This window comes from Palaemon carinicauda, chromosome 9, assembly GCF_036898095.1.
Source record: "Palaemon carinicauda isolate YSFRI2023 chromosome 9, ASM3689809v2, whole genome shotgun sequence".
In the NCBI taxonomy this organism is placed as follows: domain Eukaryota; kingdom Metazoa; phylum Arthropoda; class Malacostraca; order Decapoda; family Palaemonidae; genus Palaemon; species Palaemon carinicauda.
Window position 1 is genome coordinate 43,659,283 of NC_090733.1, and position 18,238 is coordinate 43,677,520.

An 18,238-nucleotide genomic window follows, 5' to 3' on the forward strand; every position below is an offset into this window, starting at 1 on the left:
CGTTACATGTCATGCTTCTTTTCTCTCGCTTTCTTCCCGACTTGCTTCCATTACTATCGCATGTCTTGCGATCTCTCTGGCCTCTTCCCTATCTTCTGCCATCATCCTTAACTTAATTAAGTTCCCTTCAGCTGCAATTCATCGAATCTCAGCATCTATATTCCTCTCTGCTTTCATTCCTTCAGTTCCTACATCCGCTGATCCTTGCTTCGCTACGAATTCTGCTTCAGCATTTTCCAACATTTCGCCAGCCACTACAATATCTTCTACCGACAAGTTTCCCAAGTTTACCAACTCTTCTAAAGCTAGACACTTGATTTTTAGTGGTAATCATCCCACTCGTTGCATGGACACCAAATGCCATTAAATTAGATAACCATTGAGCTTTAGTTACGTTAGCTTCTGACAATTCTTGAAGGAGTGGTTTTTTCAAAAACTTTTGGATATTAAATATCACTCTCTTGTACTTTATAAAACTTATACCTCTCCCCCCACCTCCCCCACCGAGAAATGTATATCCTAAACAATACATAGAATCCTATCAAGATCAATGAGCTGAAACACTTAATGAAAACACAGCCCTGTCATCACCAATATTTAAAACAGGCTCGTTCGATCCCAAGGGTCTGGGCATCAATAATATGTATTACGGCTGGCAATTTACATAAACTCCCTAGCTCCAAACTAACCTGTTTATTTTCACATAAGTCTGTTATACTGGAAAACTAATACCTAAGCTCTGAAACAGTTATGCAACTACAAGACGGTAATATATAAAACACATTGAATATACAAGTCTGTTACGTACACTCAAAACAGAACTGGGTGACTATTTCATAAGAACTATTAAAAAACAACCTCTTACTTTGATTTCTGAACAGGGATTACTAGCAAGCACTGTTAAGAAATAGGGGTGATCGAAATAGTACATAATTTAAAAAAAATAATTATTTTCTATACAAATTTACAACACTAATGCAAAAAGAATTTTTATCAAAATGAAATAACTGAAAATATTAAATCTGAAAAAACCTTAGACTCTGACAAAAGGAAGATTATGCAATCACTTGCTTCACTGGAAATTAATTCCTAAAAAAATCTAATTTGAATAATAATTGAAAATATTTGACACTTTAAAATTAAAATGATTAAACCCTGAATGAAATTTACATGAAAGTAACTGATACACTTACATCTTTTGGATCACACGAGGTAACCGACCAGCTCAGCCAAAATAAGTACACTTCTCTGTTTTGATCTAAACTCACAGGGCCAGTTAAAAACTTTATGTTAAACAAGTTTTTATATGAATACAATATACGTGAAATATCAGTTAATGGATTAGTCAACATTTGAACTCACTACACTCGATATATGTTGGATATAAATCGTTAATGACGTTTGAGAGGGCACACACTTAATGCAGGTGAGAGAAGAGGCGGACGAGCTTTGGCTCTTCAAAGGGACAGGCAGGATCTCTTCTGCTGCTTACTATTTCTTAGGGGCACATATATATGAACTTAAAACTTCTAGATAATTCTAAATAGACCATTCTCGTGGCTTGGGGGTCAAGGTTCTATCGGAGAGGTTGCCAATGTAGTAATTTGAACAGGGAAACGAGCTTTGCTATCAAGGCAACCCTGTCTTAGCTAGCTCCGCCCACTCACTCCATGTAACATTAAAAAAAAAGAGTGAATCTATTTCTAGGATATTCTTGCACATTTTAACTACGTGGAAAAATATACATAAAATAATACCTTGTAAACATGACGTAAACCCTCCTGTTCATACCTTGTATGGGTCATACAGCATACCTGATCGAGTTTACATAATACTTCATAACAAAATACGTGAAATGAAAAACTATATCTCGAAAAAAACGTAAATTTACGTATTCTGACATGAATGAAAAATACAATTAAATGAACGACTGAAGGTCTTGAGTAATTTACATACAATTACCTAAACCTACATGAGAGGAACTCATCTTATAAGCTGGCTATATACACACACACGCACACACAGACATATATATATATATATATATATATATATATATATATATATATATATATATATATATATATATATATATATATATATATATATATATATACATAAAAACCCTATTATTTCCTGTGTTGAAGAAATGCTATTTCAAGGTGTAACCCTCGACAGAAAGTTGATTTAGGTTTCGCATCTGAAAAGGCCATAATTTAAGTGTTTAGATATTTCAAATGTGTAAAATATTAGCCCACACTTATTGGGGAGCACACTGACAGGCTGTATAAAGTCCTTATTTTATCAAAATTTGTGAAATAATTCTTCACCTGACATCATATCTACACTTAGTGCTTTTAGATCATATTGTTTCCCTACTCTTTTATTTGATGCATGTGAGTGGGGTCTGTACTTATATCTCCAATATACTCTGATTCGATATTGGTATAAGTTACCTAGGCTTTCTAATTCACTGTCCCTTGAAACTGCTAATATAGAAAAATTCTATGCATTCAATGAGGTTCACTTTACATCCGTAAAACCTCATGGAGTGAGAGTGGAACAACTGCTGAATAGTGTGAAATTTGTTACTAATTGAATGTTAAGTTACAAACCTACCAATTAGCTACGATGGTGAAGATGGGTTGATTTCAACTCTAAGTACAAAAACCCTGAATCCGACAGGTATATGTAAAGAAGAATTTTCATTGACTCTTATCTCTCTTCTTGTCTAAATGGTACGGTCACAGTAATACAAGCATCCTGGACTAGCGTTCTTATCCCGAGGTCGTTGAGAGAATCCAGACATATATATATATATATATATATATATATATATATATATATATATATATATATATATATATATATATACATACATATATATATATATATATATATATATATATATATATATATATATATATACATATATATATATATATATATATATATATATATATATATATATATATATATATATATAATGTATATATATATACATATATATATATATATATATATATAATATATATATATATATATATATATATATATATATATATATATATATATATATATATATATATATATAGTTTATTTAAAATAGGAAAAAAAACACGTTGAAATGGGCAAAATTTAACATTAATCGAATGCCAAGTTACTAACCTACCAATTAGCTACGATGGTTAATATGGGTTGATTTCAATTCTAAGAACAAAAAATCTGAATTCAACAGGTAAATGAACAGAAGAATTGTCATTGACTTTATCTTTCTTCGTAGCTAAATGGTACTACCACTGTCATACAAGCATCCTGGACCAGGGTTCGAATCCCGGCCAGTCAGATGCTATAATTTTTGAGTGATTTTGCTTCGAGACTGTGATCCCAAGGTTATTAAGAGAATCCAGACAATAATGTATTAAAATATATGACTGCTTCTATATATATATATATATATATATATATATATATATATATATATATATATAAATATATATATATATATATATATATATATATATATATATATATATATATATATATATATATATATATATATATATATATATATATATATATATATATATATATATATATATATATTAAAATACACTGTTTTCCGTGTATTCATGATAGATAAAATAACCCACAATGTATGGAAAATTAGATTTATTTAGCTTTCAAAAGGACCATCTCCGTTTCTCTTCAGAAAACAAATGGTTACAATCTTTTGAGAAAGAGGCACAGAAAGGCTTGTAAGAGATAAAAAGCCTGTACAGTCTTAGTGATCATTAACAGCATTTCACTGTGGTTTGTTCACATCTTTTAACAATTCCTTAACAATAGTTACATTGATTTTTACAATATTATTTAAAACTGATTCAATTTAAAATTACTTTGCAACATAATATGTCTTCCTTGCTTTTAGGTGTGCAAAGGAAAAAGAACCATTTCTAAAAATTGATGAATATCTTCATATCATTCCTCAAACAGGCCAAGACAACAAATTACTTGACGCCTGCCTAAAAAGTTGTAAACTAGTTCGGGTATATAAAAATAACTTAATTATTAAGAAGGTGTTGACAAAATCAGGGAGAGGAAAGGCTGCCAAACAAGCATGTATATATAAACTACCATGTGGTTCATGTGATAAGGTATACATAGTAGAGTCAGTAGATTTTGAAAGAAAAAAAAAGAAAACATAGAGATTCCATTAGAAGAGGAGATGAAAAAAGCAGTTTTTAAACATATAACACGGGAAAATCATCCAATATATTTTAGGAATATGGACAAATTGATATCAATGCCTGATACACATAAACGGAAACTGATTGAAGCTGTTTAATTCAAAATTCTAATAATTTTAATATATATCAAAGTAATTTTAAATTGGATCAGCTTTTAAATAGTATTGTAAAAAAAAAAGTAACTATTGTTAAGGAATTGTTAAAAGAAGTAAACAAATCACCGTGAAATGCTGATAATGCTTCTTATCTCTTACGAATCTTTCTGTACCTCTTCAAAAATTGTGAACCATTTGTCTTCTGAAGAGGAAGGGAGATGGTCCCTTCGAAAGCTAAATAAATTTCATTTTTCATACATTGTGGGTTAATTTATTTATATATATATTTATATATATATATATATATATATATATATATATATATATATATATATATATATATATATAAAGGCTATATAAAGGCTATATATATATATATATATATATATATATATATATATATATATATAAAGGCTATATAAAGGCTATATATATATATATATATATATATATATATATATATATATATATATATATATATATATATATATATATATATAGCCTTTATATATATATATATATATATATATATATATATATATATATATATATATATATATATATATATATATATATATATATATATGTATATATGTATGTATAAGATAAAGTAAAATTACTGTTGGATCACAAAAATGTTGCAAAATAATTTGAACCCTAAAAGGGCTATATTTCTCATCAATTTTTTTTTTTTTTCATATCGGGCAAGTAATCTTAATCATTTAAATTTTCTAAAGATCAGAACAACTGTAAACTAGAGTTTTATTATAACGGTTTGTATTATATAATATTTTTTCAAAAATCACACCGCAGTGAGGCTGAGCTTTCATTTGTTATTCTAGGTTGGCTATATTCTGCGATATCAGACACCCACTTACAAACGCGCCCATTGCAAATAATTGGTACGAGTTCTTTTGTTCTTTCCTATTATTATTCTTCCATGTGGTAACAAATCTGGTCATCATCCACATTTCGAACAGAATATTGTTTTGATAAATAAACTGATATTTGAAAAGAGAATTCAACGGCTGGTCATCAAACTCTAGCCATTATCATTACTACAATGGTCGTCAAAAGATTTATTTCACCAGAATGAAATGAAAAGCGCGTCGTTCACAAATTAGTGGTTTGGATGAATGAAAACACTGAACCATGAAATCAAATTTTCGTCCTTGATACCAAGTTATTAAATTTCATTATATTATTCAGCTTCCCTAGGATACTGGAAGTTATGCCTTTGCCCACTATTACCTAGTAATTATATATACGATAGTGTAATAATTGTTTTGTTACCCAGAAGCTTGCATATATCCTTTCATCCTCGTGCCTTAATACATTCAAACATCCTTACACACAATTCTATGGTACGAAGAGAGAGGTGTTTGTGATTGTTAGACTATCATTAGTTATATATACCTAATACTATCAAATTGCAAAGTTTTTTTATAAACACAATAGCAAATGAAAATTTACTCTTCGGTTAGCTTTCTTCCTCTATTTTAGAATGTCATCCCAACAGTACTCAAGGAATGAAATGATAAACAAAGAGAAGCTTAAAAGATAATATGGCGTAAGATGAAAGGGGGGGGGGGGGGAAGGGGTGTGAAGAATACACGTCCAAATGGATGAAAAAAACTCTGTGATAAAGAACCCAAAAGACATTGGAGAATGAAAAGAGGCGAGTGAAAAAAAAATGCAGAAAAGGCAGTGAAAGATATTGAATCGGCGGCGTTGCAAATATCGACATTCAACGAATGAAAGTGGAAATCTGGAAGATTCCTTCATTGGAGTATGATAGAAACTGGAATTGACAGCTTGGAATATATTTGTGAATTTAGAATGAAAGAATGACGTACTGAATATTACCTGGAATAGCGGCATCGTTGAAAGAGAGAGAGAGAGAGAGAGAGAGAGAGAAGAGAGAGAGAGAGAGAGAGAGGAGAGAGAGAGAGAGAGAGAGAGAGAGAGGGAGGAGAGAGAGAGAGAGAGAGAGAGAGAGAGAGAGAGAGAGAGAGAGAGAGAGAGATTTTTCCCTCATGGTATAAAATTTGATTAGCTAAGAAAAGCTGGCATATCAAGGTTATAATTATTATTTTTTTTTATAAAGTCCAAAATTGTTTCTTTTTTCATTTTACATATGAAATCCACAATAATGAGAGACATTTTTTTAGTATCAAAAATTACTACAATACTTAGTTTATTTCTCATACTGTCTTCATCTTAGCCACATAACAGTACCCATAAGACCATATTAGAGCTTTACACCTAATGAATATTACATGATCGTATTAGATAACTTTTCAGTTGCTGTAGATACTTAAAAAATTTTCCTTTTGGGTTCATGTGGTAGTAATATCTCATGTGTTTCTTTATATGAGGATGTGGAATAATCGTCGTTCTAGAACCACAAAAGGATAAGAAACTGTTGAGGTGGCTGCCCATACAGAGAATCATTGTGTTATATTCACTTCTGCTCAGCAAAATGTTTGACACAAACCCTGTTTTTTGGTGTCCTTAGTTCTTGAGGCTTCAGCATTAACATTCGTATTTTATATTATTTTCTTGTGTTACAAGTGTCCATAGGGTAAAGGCTAAATAGCAGTACTAAGTAGTATGTAGTGGCTATGTGTTCTAGAATTTCTTGCTCAGTTTATCAAATTGTACAATATTGCCGAACCTATAGTGCGCGGAAATTAAATCCCTTCCTTATTGATTAGCTATGTATGATATGCAATTGAACTTCTAAAGGATGTTGTATAAAGATCTTCTTGAAATATATTGTAGAAATAAATGTTACTTTTATAACATTAATAATTGAAGTCGTGAGGGTTCTGGTTAATAACTAATTTTACCATCCCTTATCGTTTACTTATCTACAATAATCATTAATTGCTTGACAGATAGAACGTCATATTTCCTACTCTCTCTCTGAAGCAGTTCAAAAGAATATTTTTTATAATACTAACCTTGATTCCCCCAACTCTGAAGATTGTGAGCGGATTAGCAACCTGGCTGGCGGAGCCTCTTCCTACAAGGGCGTTAGCCAATGAGAGAGCAGCTCCTTCCCAGATGAGATACAGATTCTGCGCACGAGGATCATGCACAGAATGCATTTTGCTCTCTCTCACCAATGGCCAGCATTACACAGTTACTGATAAAACGCATTATTGAGGAAATAGAAGAAAATATCGAGCAATAGACTCTAAATTACAGGATTGACGCTACAGAGGCATTGCTCATGTTTAATGAAACTTGCCTGAGAGAGGGTCTACTCTCAAAGTATTATAATTATTATTTTTCTTCAAAACTTCATGAAATTTGACAGGAAAACACCTATTTATTTGACAATACTCTGGACTCTATCGACTATGTTTCAGGTTATTTTCCTCTCATTCTCAGGTGAAAAGCAGCTGTTAATTTTGTAGCAGCACTATCCCATATAATTCTGTGTAAGGTCAAAAGGAAGAAAAATCCAAACTGGCACAAGATATTAGTTCGTGTTGTATATTTTATGAAAATATAAAAGACCCTTCAACGTACTATTTTTTTCCACTAGATCACAGTCGATAAATGTCGTTTAGAAAAACCCTTTAATTTGGTTGTGTGTACTTGCCCTTTGTGTAAAAATTCCGACTTCATTATGAAGTTCTATGCTAAATAAAAAATGCTAAGGATGAAGAAACTTGAATATGTCAATCCAGAATGACGATATACAGAGATAGAGAGGAATTCATGTATAAAACGACCCTTTCCAACTAGCATAACGTATTACTAAAGAGCTATAAATTATTATTATTACTATTATTATTATTATTAATATTATTATTATTATTATTATTATTATTTAAAGCTAAGCTATAGCTCTAGTTAGAAAAGCAGGGTGCTATAAGCCCAAGGGCTCCAACAAGAAAAAACAGCCCTTTGAAGAAAGGAAACAGGGTGATAAATAAACTTCAAGACAATTAATGAAAAATCAAGATAAAATATATTAATAACAACAGCCACATTTAATTGGATCTTTCATACATAGCCTATAAAAACCTAAAAAGAAAAAAAAAAAGGAACAAGATGGAATGGCATGTCCGAGTGTACCATCAAGAAATACTACAGTAGAGAAAAATAGTTTGATTTTGTAGTGTCCTTCTCTTAGAAAAGCTGACAGCCATGATTAAAGAGTCTCTTCTACCCTTACCAAGAGGAAAGTAACCATCGAACAACTTACATTATAGTAGTTAGCCCCTTGAGCGGAGAATTGTTTTAAAAATATACGAGGAAAGCCTTATTTGTACACCTCACTTCATATGTGCTGGTGGCTTTGCTATTTCATGTTTCTGAATCTATATATGTTCAAGCTGGTAAGAAAACTAAAGCGGAAATACTTTTCCTATAACTTTTCCAGACATAGAATTAAGGTTGAATTCTGGTAGAGTTTTAAGTATAAATATACTTGTTTAATGTTGTTTCTACGAAGATCAACTCCAAACCATCTTTTATAAGTTTCTAAATACATTTATCATAACTGTACCCTTATATTAGGTATATAGGTAACCTACTGCTTCATTCACTTACTGTAACATAGCCTAGCTTTTGGTTTTAAACGTTTCTCATTTTAGCAAGAATGTACAGAAGATCATTAGTTATGCATATGTTATCAAGGCAATGTTTGAAGCAACCAATAAAGTTCAGATTCACATTACTCATCCCGAAGGAAACTACTTCAACCCAGCATTTAGTTTCACTTCCGTGAAATATTGATATCTTTTTTTTTTCCTTTTTAGTTACAGTGAAAACACATTTTTATATCCATTTTCTTTTTCATCATGCCGAAATAACCTTTTCTATTATGATTTCATCGTTTTCTAATGCTTTTTGTGTGCCTGGGTTGAACGCTGGAATTCTTTCGGATAACCTTGCTTTCAAGTGCTCTTGCTAAAACGAAAAATATTTTGGAACCTGAAAAGGTTCCTGATAGAATACAAATCAACTAAAAAAATTCCACTTCATTGAGATTTTGTTATGACACACTTTAGTATTTTCCTGTTCATATTGTTTATCGTATGATGCACATTGATATCAATTTAGTGTTTATATGTGTATGCAAAAGATCTGCAAATTGAATTTCAATACAAACTTTTATGCAATTAAGAATCCGTTTGAAACATACAAAGGTCTGCAGCAAGTTTCTATTGATAAATTTTACGTACATAGGTAAAAAAAAAATTAATAACTCTCTCATTTACGTATTTGTATTTCAAAGAATGAGAGGATTATATTGTAGGTGAATGCATTGTCTTAATTGTTTTTGTCGTTGTTGTAAACAACCGTATCAACACCATCCAATTACTTCTTAGTCAGTTCCAGTCAATATTGTAATAAATGGAAGCATTAGTATTTGTGATCAACAACACACTCTCAAATATATGGAATTGAAAAAATGATTTTGCTGCTACTTCGGCGGAGCGTTCATCAATATATAACAAAGTTCTTTCAAGCACTTTTCAATAAGGCTGTTTTTCATGTACTTCACCTTTATGCACTATAATCTCTTTTACATCTGTTTTTATCTTTACCTTCAGTCTCTATTTAATTCCATGGTCATCTCGACTTTTAAGCCTCTAATTCATTCCATGAAAATATTATCAGAAATTAAACCAGGTTCCTTTAAGAATAACATATATCATATATTCAGCGCAACTGCGAACAGAAATCATCGTGTGAAGATAATCAAGTAAGATTGAGTTGTTGGATCAGAATGAAAGGGGTAAAGAGTATACTAAAAAGACGTGGAAAAAAGAGCAAATGTTCGGCAGCTGCTGGAAAATAAGGGTCCAACATTATAAAGATGAATACGTTCCTCATGCAACGAAGTAGTGAAGTCAGATAACAGCTATAGAAAAAGAGAGAGAGAGAGAGAGAGAGAGAGAGAGAGAGAGAGAGAGAGAGAGAGAGAGAGAGAGAGAGAGAGAGAAGTACTACATAATCACAGTGCACATCAACCTTATAACTGTAAATATATATGGCTTGAATGACACAAGGAAGCAATATATTTTTAATTCTTCTATAATTTAATATCAAGGTCATATTGATTTCATTTGGGAGCACAAAGTGAAAATGGAGAGAGATTTGGTAGTTCTTTACGAAAATACTTAAGCAATTTAACTGGCTCCTTACGTTTCAACGGTAGTATATTAAGTTTTGATCGAAAAAAATTTCTCGGTTAAATGTCGACGGGGATAAATTACACTGGACTGACAATGAGTTTAGTTCATCGTGGTCAAGCATTGCATTTTAGGTAACCAATATTAGGTCATTCGCATAATCATCTTAAACTGGAACGAACAGAACTATTGGTACTGAAGTTCTACATTAAAAAAAGGGAAATCTTGATAACATTATAATTATTGGCTCATGGAATTGTGTAGTTAGTGACTGTGATCGTAATAATTCAATTACCCAAAATCTAATAATATCGCTGAAGAAATTGGTGAAAAATATTAGCCTTAAGGTGCATGGCTCTCCTTTAATAATTCAGTGGAATTTTCTTTTATTAATGGTAAGCATGGCTTCATATATTCTATTTGTTTAGATTATACGAAAGAATAAAAATGTTCGAATGTGTCTCTTCCCTTATCTGATCATGTTGCTGTAAATATGAATTTAAACATACAGTAAATCATGGTGTAAAGGTCAGAAAATATATCTGGATAATGAATTCATCAATATTAAGAGATAAGAATAGAAGCTCCAAGTTAATAATAATAATAATAATAATAATAATAATAATAATAATAATAATAATAATAATAATAATAATAATAATAATAATAATAACAATAATGATTATTATTATTATTATTATTATTATTATTATTATTATCATTATTATTATTATTATTATTATTATTATTATCATTATTATTATTATTATTAAAAATAAGAGAATAATCGTGTAGGTATGGAAGTTAGTTATTTGTGTAACACTAAATTCAGTTAAAAAAATATCTGATTTTTCTTCATATTTTCAAAGTTAAGTAGAAGAGAAACTAACAATTAAGGTCATATATGGGACATAGAACATGTAAATATACAAACAAAACTATGACCAATATTTATATATAAAGATAAATTTGGGAGCGGGAAGCTTGATTTATTGAAAGCTACAGCCTTATGGAATAAGAGATGTAAAATGTATGAAGTGTAGAATTCATCGTAGGTGAACAGCATATATAAAACCAAATTTAAATAGAATTATGACTGCATACATACTCTTTGTCTAAGCTAATTGATACTAAAATAATCAAGCATTTTACTTAAACTTCAGTATAAAACAAATCTGTTTTTATTGAAGTATTTTCACCGGCACTCCATTACATTCTAATGTGAATACGCCATAATAATAATAATAATAATAATAATAATAATAATAATAATAATAATAATAATAATAATAATAATAATAATGATAATAATAATAATAATAATAAGCTGAAAATATTCCCAGAATATTAATCATGTTCAATCAAGAAAACATATTCCAAATTACTGCACAGCTTCCAATAGCAATAATGACGGTAAGAAAAAGTTATGGATAAATAGCATTATTAAAAATATCTTACGAAGTATAACAGTTTACTCAAAACTGAAACTTTCGTACATTTCATCAAACCCAGTTTCTGAATCAATTTCTGATGTTCTTGATCAGACTAACGTCTCTCTCTATTATCAATCTGCAGTGGCCAGCATGATGTTGAAATTAGAGCGTTTGTCATGCAATGTATTAAAAAAAGCTTTATTTGTTCTTGTTGTAGTTGGTATATATATATATATATATATATATATATATATATATATATATATATATACATATATATATATATATACATATATATATATATATATATATATATATATATATATATATATATATATATATATATATATCATCAGCATTTCCTTTTATGCTAATTGACGCAAAGAGCTTCAGTTAAATTTTACCATTCGTCTCTATCATCTACTTGACGATTCATATTACTCAACCATGTAGGCCTTGGTCTTTCAACTCTTCTATTGCCCAATATTCTTTTGAGGGCTTTGTTTTCAAATCTACAAAATCAGTTGGATATAGTTTCATTGTCATTCCACGACTCATGTCCATATAATAAAAAAGATCTCACTGAACTGATATATAAACTGGTATTAATATACAATTTGAGGGGATCTGATTTCCAAGTTTTCGCTAACCTAGCCATTGTCTGATTTTTTCTTTCAAACTCTCATTGAAATCCAATTCTAAAGACCCTATCTTAGAATTGATAGGTCCCAAATATTTAAATGATTCCACCTCATTACTCTTTTCTTCTTCCAGTGATATTTAATTTTCCATTGCAAATTCAGTTTTTATCATCTCAGTGTTTTTTTTTATTCATCTTAGCCTCAATCTCATGTGATATTTCATGCATTCTGGTAGGCAAGCTTTAGAAGTCCTGTGACATTTTTCCAATAAATACAGCGTCATCAGCATACTCTAGGTCCACCTTTTTTTTGTAACTAATCATTCTCTGCCATCCCCCACTGTTCGATGCATATGTTATATATATATATATATATATATATATATATATATATATATATATATATATATAAATATATATATATATATATATATATATATGTATATATATGTATATATATATATATATATATATATATATATATATATACTTATATATATATATATATATATATATATATATATATATATATATTGCATAATGTATGCAAACTATTTCCTTGGAAATTATGAAATGTCTTCAACAGCGGTGATACGGCCATTGAATGCACTAATGAGATAGTTAACAACAGGCAGTGAGATCAGTCAAGTAAGTGGCCCCCACCCAAGCTCCTCACATTTCTCTTCGGCTGACCAAGTATGGACGGACAGTACTGTTGCGGCCCAACAAAAGGCTTTGATCTTTCTTTTCCTTACAGTAAGGGAATGTTAGCTGTTGCTATTTGTGATTATGAATATGAAGCAATACATTCATACCTGCCACGAAATAGGTGGACGATGCAACCTGCTAATCGCGAAATTGGCCTTGGCGTTGTGATTATTCACAATTTACAGAACAACATAGGACAACATTTCTAGTAAGAAAAACAGCATCACCTACAATAAGTAGTGTGCTTTAACCCAATTTGACATATTCCTACTGCAAATAAGCTGTTCTACCCATATGAATCCCCTTCCATTCCCAACGGACACAGGTGGGAACCTGGGACTTTGGGTGTACGGACATAGGACATAACGCGATTATTTAACAATTATTGTAAAAGGCCATAGAACCTAACAAACCACCTAACCTAACTTTATAGTTCCCAGGTCACAGACCTAAGATCCTTGGACCCCCCTTCCTAAGTCACAAACCTTCCCAGGTCACAGACCTAGCTGGGGGACAAACCCTCATAACCCACTTCCTAGGTCAGAAAATTAAAGTAAATCACAAATAAATCCTTATATTTGGATTAAGTACAATAAATCACAAATAAATCATTACATTATGATAAAGTAAATCACTAATAAATCCTTACCGAAATCAAACTTCGCATACTTCAACCTTTGAGGGATAATACAATTAGCTTTAATTACTCACTATACCGTGAAACTTGGCTAAAGCAGAGAAATAGCCATAATGGCAGCCATTACACTTTTTTACGTTGGGCTCCATAACACACCTAACACATAATACTTATACTGGAACTGTGGATTTGCCCTAAGAAAATGGAGCATGTCATAGAACTACCTACGTCACACACAAGCCTATATACATAGCCAATTATGGTAAACCTTGTCATTTGGTAAAGTAAGGATGGAGGAGGAGTTACTTACAAATGAATGAACAGGAGTAATTCCATTGATAGTAAAAAAGTGGAAGGGCTTGTGCACAGGAAGTATAAAGACGTTATCATGCAACAAGCTATACACAAACACATAAACAGGAGCAAATACATCGAACTTGTAAAATTTAAACAAAAAACAATCTCCATATTTTGTGCATTTTTTGTGGATTTATTATGTGTCCCAGAGAATAATATATATAGTGGAAAAAGTTAGATTCACCAGTATTTATAAGTTTGATAGTAAATGTTCTCCACTCAAAACCCCCGGTTCCCGCTGGATGGTACTTATTGGTGTAAGATATATTAATGAATAAATTATTAACTATTGATATGCGACGGGAATAAACGTAAATTAAAAGAAAAAATACGATCAAACGAGAGATTTTCTACATAAAACCCCATCACTTTAGTAGTAAAGTTTTCCCCGTGTTGTTCTATAATAATATCCATCCATGTGTCCTAAGTGTAAATTGTGGCCTCTTTGCAGTTGCAGGTGTATGTTTTCAGGTGTATGAAGAGATAAAGCCTTCTCCTGTGTCTGTTTTTGGAATGCCTCAGAAGACAACAAGAAAATCTCTCACTTTCTTTTACTCATTGAGTGCAACTGTCAACACCGATACCATGCGTGCGAATCTGGCTTGTTCCTATTGGATTATGCAACAGAAAGAAAGCCTCTGATTTATGTCTGTGGATATTTATAGTTATGGTAGCTTGTGAGTTCTCCCCTATTCATTATTCCACCCAAGGCTGGAAATTCTTCCCCTGTTGCAGTACAGACTTCTGCTCATGAGTTTGCCCTAAAAGCTGTTTGAGCCTTATTAGGTCTTGTAGGTAGGCTTTCTATGATTAGTAAGTAAGCTGGTAGGTAAGGCTATCTTGCTTCCTGGTTCCCAGTGTCAGTGTCTCCTACAGTTAAGCCAGCAATAAAGGCAGTAATGGAGGTGATCTCAGCCTAGGACCCCGATGATCTCCCCATTGATGATTATCCCTGTAATTACAAAGCTCAAATGCACCATGAAGTTCCGCTCTTAGGCATCCGTGGCAATAAAAAATGATGCAGTATTTGATGTGCAGGTGCCTAGTGTCACTTCAATGATCCGGTCACCACTAGGTCAGTCACTCCAACTCCTGTGCTCGCCAACCATAGTAGAGACCCCTTTGCCTGTGCCCACCAATCCTCACCTATACCCTTTGTGCCTGTGGTTTTATGGCCTGTAGCCTTCCCTCCCTCAGTTACTGTGACCCCAGCCCCTGTTTCCATGTGGCAAGTCCCAGTGAGTGTGCCTACCCATACCCCCTTGCAGTGTTCCCCGTTGGTGTGGTTCCTGTTGGAGCAACCAGTATAATTTCTGTTCTCTGGGGAGCATTGTTGTTTTTACTGGCTCAGATCTCAACTTCTCTGCTTGCAGAGTCTTAGAGGAGGGCTGGTAAGATGAAGAAACATATGCATTCTTCTCCCTCCTCTATATCCTCTCTTTTTTTACTTCTTCTTCGTCTTCTGACTGATTATGATGATTTTCCTTATTCTAAGAAGAAGAAGAAGAAGAAGAAGAAGAAGAAGAAGAAGAAGAAGAAGAAGAAGAAGAAACAGATATATAGAATTCAAATATCTCTTTATTATAGGTTTTAATTTCCAACTTATTATTTCATGAATAAGACTTGATATATATATACATACATACATATATATATATATATATATATATATATATATATATATATATATATATATATATATATACATATATATACACAGTATATATATATATATATATATATATATATATATATATATATATATATATATATATATATATATATATATATACATATATGTATATATATATATATATATATATATATATATATATATATATATATATATATATATATATATATATATCCCATATTTACTTGGCAGGCACTGTAAAAATTAGATTTGACTCAGGGAGGCGGTAAATTTCCATTAATTTAATGATAATAAGAACTGTATGAGGTCATCGCTGCTTGCTTAAATGCACCCATTGACAATTAGCAAGTGGTTGTTATTGGCTGTCCTGACCCAGTATCAGCCACTGATTATGTCGCAGGGCCTGTCCTTGGGTTAGTGAGCTAGGTACTCAGGGTTCATCTTCCCCAATGTTACCAGACATTAGCCTAATATTAACAAAGACAGACAATGTAGAGTCAGAGTATTCCATTGTGTACGATCTTGCAATTATTCATGAGTGTAATGGCCTAAGGTAGTAGCTCCTTGCCTTGCTTTCATGAAGAACTTTTGGTATTGCTCAACACTTCTATGGCCTGTTGCTGACCTTGTCAGATTTAGCTAATTTGGCCCTGGATTGAGATGATAATCAAATATAGGATTAATAGGACTTTCTAGCATCCAGTGGATCAAATAAAATTTCCCACCACTCTTATGTCAGAGAAGTTTTAATGAATTGGGACATGGTTCGTATTCACCTCCTTAGGTTAACCCTTCAGTAAGACTTAAGGCAGAGGGGACATTCTTCTTAGCCTGCTATGCCCTCCCTCCAAGCTGGCTCTTGGTTTCACTAGTGGTCAGGCTCACTGAAGTAATTTGCAAAGTCCTTTGGGTTATTAACCTCAAAGTCTTTGGGAAAGTACACGAGTGTTGTGTTGTCTGTTAGGAAGGTAGTGACTTTCCTGGTACAGCATTTAGGAAACAAGTGGGCCAGCAAGGTTTTCAGGAGTGACTCATTGATATTCTGCAGTGCTGGTGGTCATATCTCTTCTTTCGGGGATTCATGTACAGGAGGTGATGAAGAAGTGGAGAACTCCTTTGCTTGACACCCTGATCCAGTTTCCTTCAAAGGCACCAGCCCTATGAAGGGGGTGTCATGCCACTTTGGATCAGAATATCACTCTAATATCACTCTTTCCAAAAGGAGCTTGTGCATGCATAACACTTTTGAGCCATTCAGCATGATCCTTCTAGAAAGTGTGTGATGGTGTGCAAGAAGGTAGGGAGAGGGAAACTGATATCAACTTTCCCACTGTCCTGCTCCGAAAAGTAGGGGGATGATTGTCTTGCCATTAGTCAACCTGGCATAGATACAGGACCAAAACTTGGGTAGTGACTGATTATCAGGACGATTACTTACTACATTTTATGGCCGTCATCCAATCTTATTTCACATACCGATAGAATTCTTATCAGATCCTAGAACATCACCAAAAACTCAGTTCTTATTCACAGAGCTAGACTGAATGATGGGGAAGAAAGCTGTCATAGTCATTTGAGATGAAGTTCTGTCTTTTGCAGTCAACTGTTCCTGGATGAGAAGTCAACAGAGGGTTGGAGACTGGTCACCAATCTCTATCTTCAGAGCAATTTTGTGTGTGAGATGTAGTTTAGGATGAAGACGAGTTTCATCAGAAAAGACTTCAAGCTTTCAGTGGATCTGAAGTCCCCATACTTCCTAGTATCAATACAACAGTCCTTTCAGAAGTACCATTGCTTATTTCTGGCAGTGCCTTGTACCAGTTAAAGACTCTCTGTTTCAGACTGTGTAAATCTCCATAAGTTTTCACATAGTTGTTGACCTTGGTAGGAGATTGGCCCCATTCGCAAGATATATCTCTGTTGGTGTATCCTAATAATTGGTCCTCGCTTCTTCTGTGAGGCAGCTGCTACAGGATCAAGATTAGCTTGTCACATTTTTTTTATGATCGGAGAAATGCGAATAAAAGGGAAAAGTAGAATACCCAAGCAGAGGTTGAAGTACTTGGGTAATGAGATTCCTTTCGTCAGATTATTGCATCAGAAAGCTCAAGGAGGTATTGAAATTGTTCCTGCCAAAGATAGTACTCCCAGCTGGCTGTTGGCAGTCTTCAGCCACCTTTTGCTCAATGGAGAGGCTCATTCCTTATTGCCACCCTCATCATAGAATTCAATTGAAGATCACAGGTCAGGCTGAAGGGTCCATCCTTATCTTCCTATTCTAGTGAGGCAGGAGCCTTTAATTGATT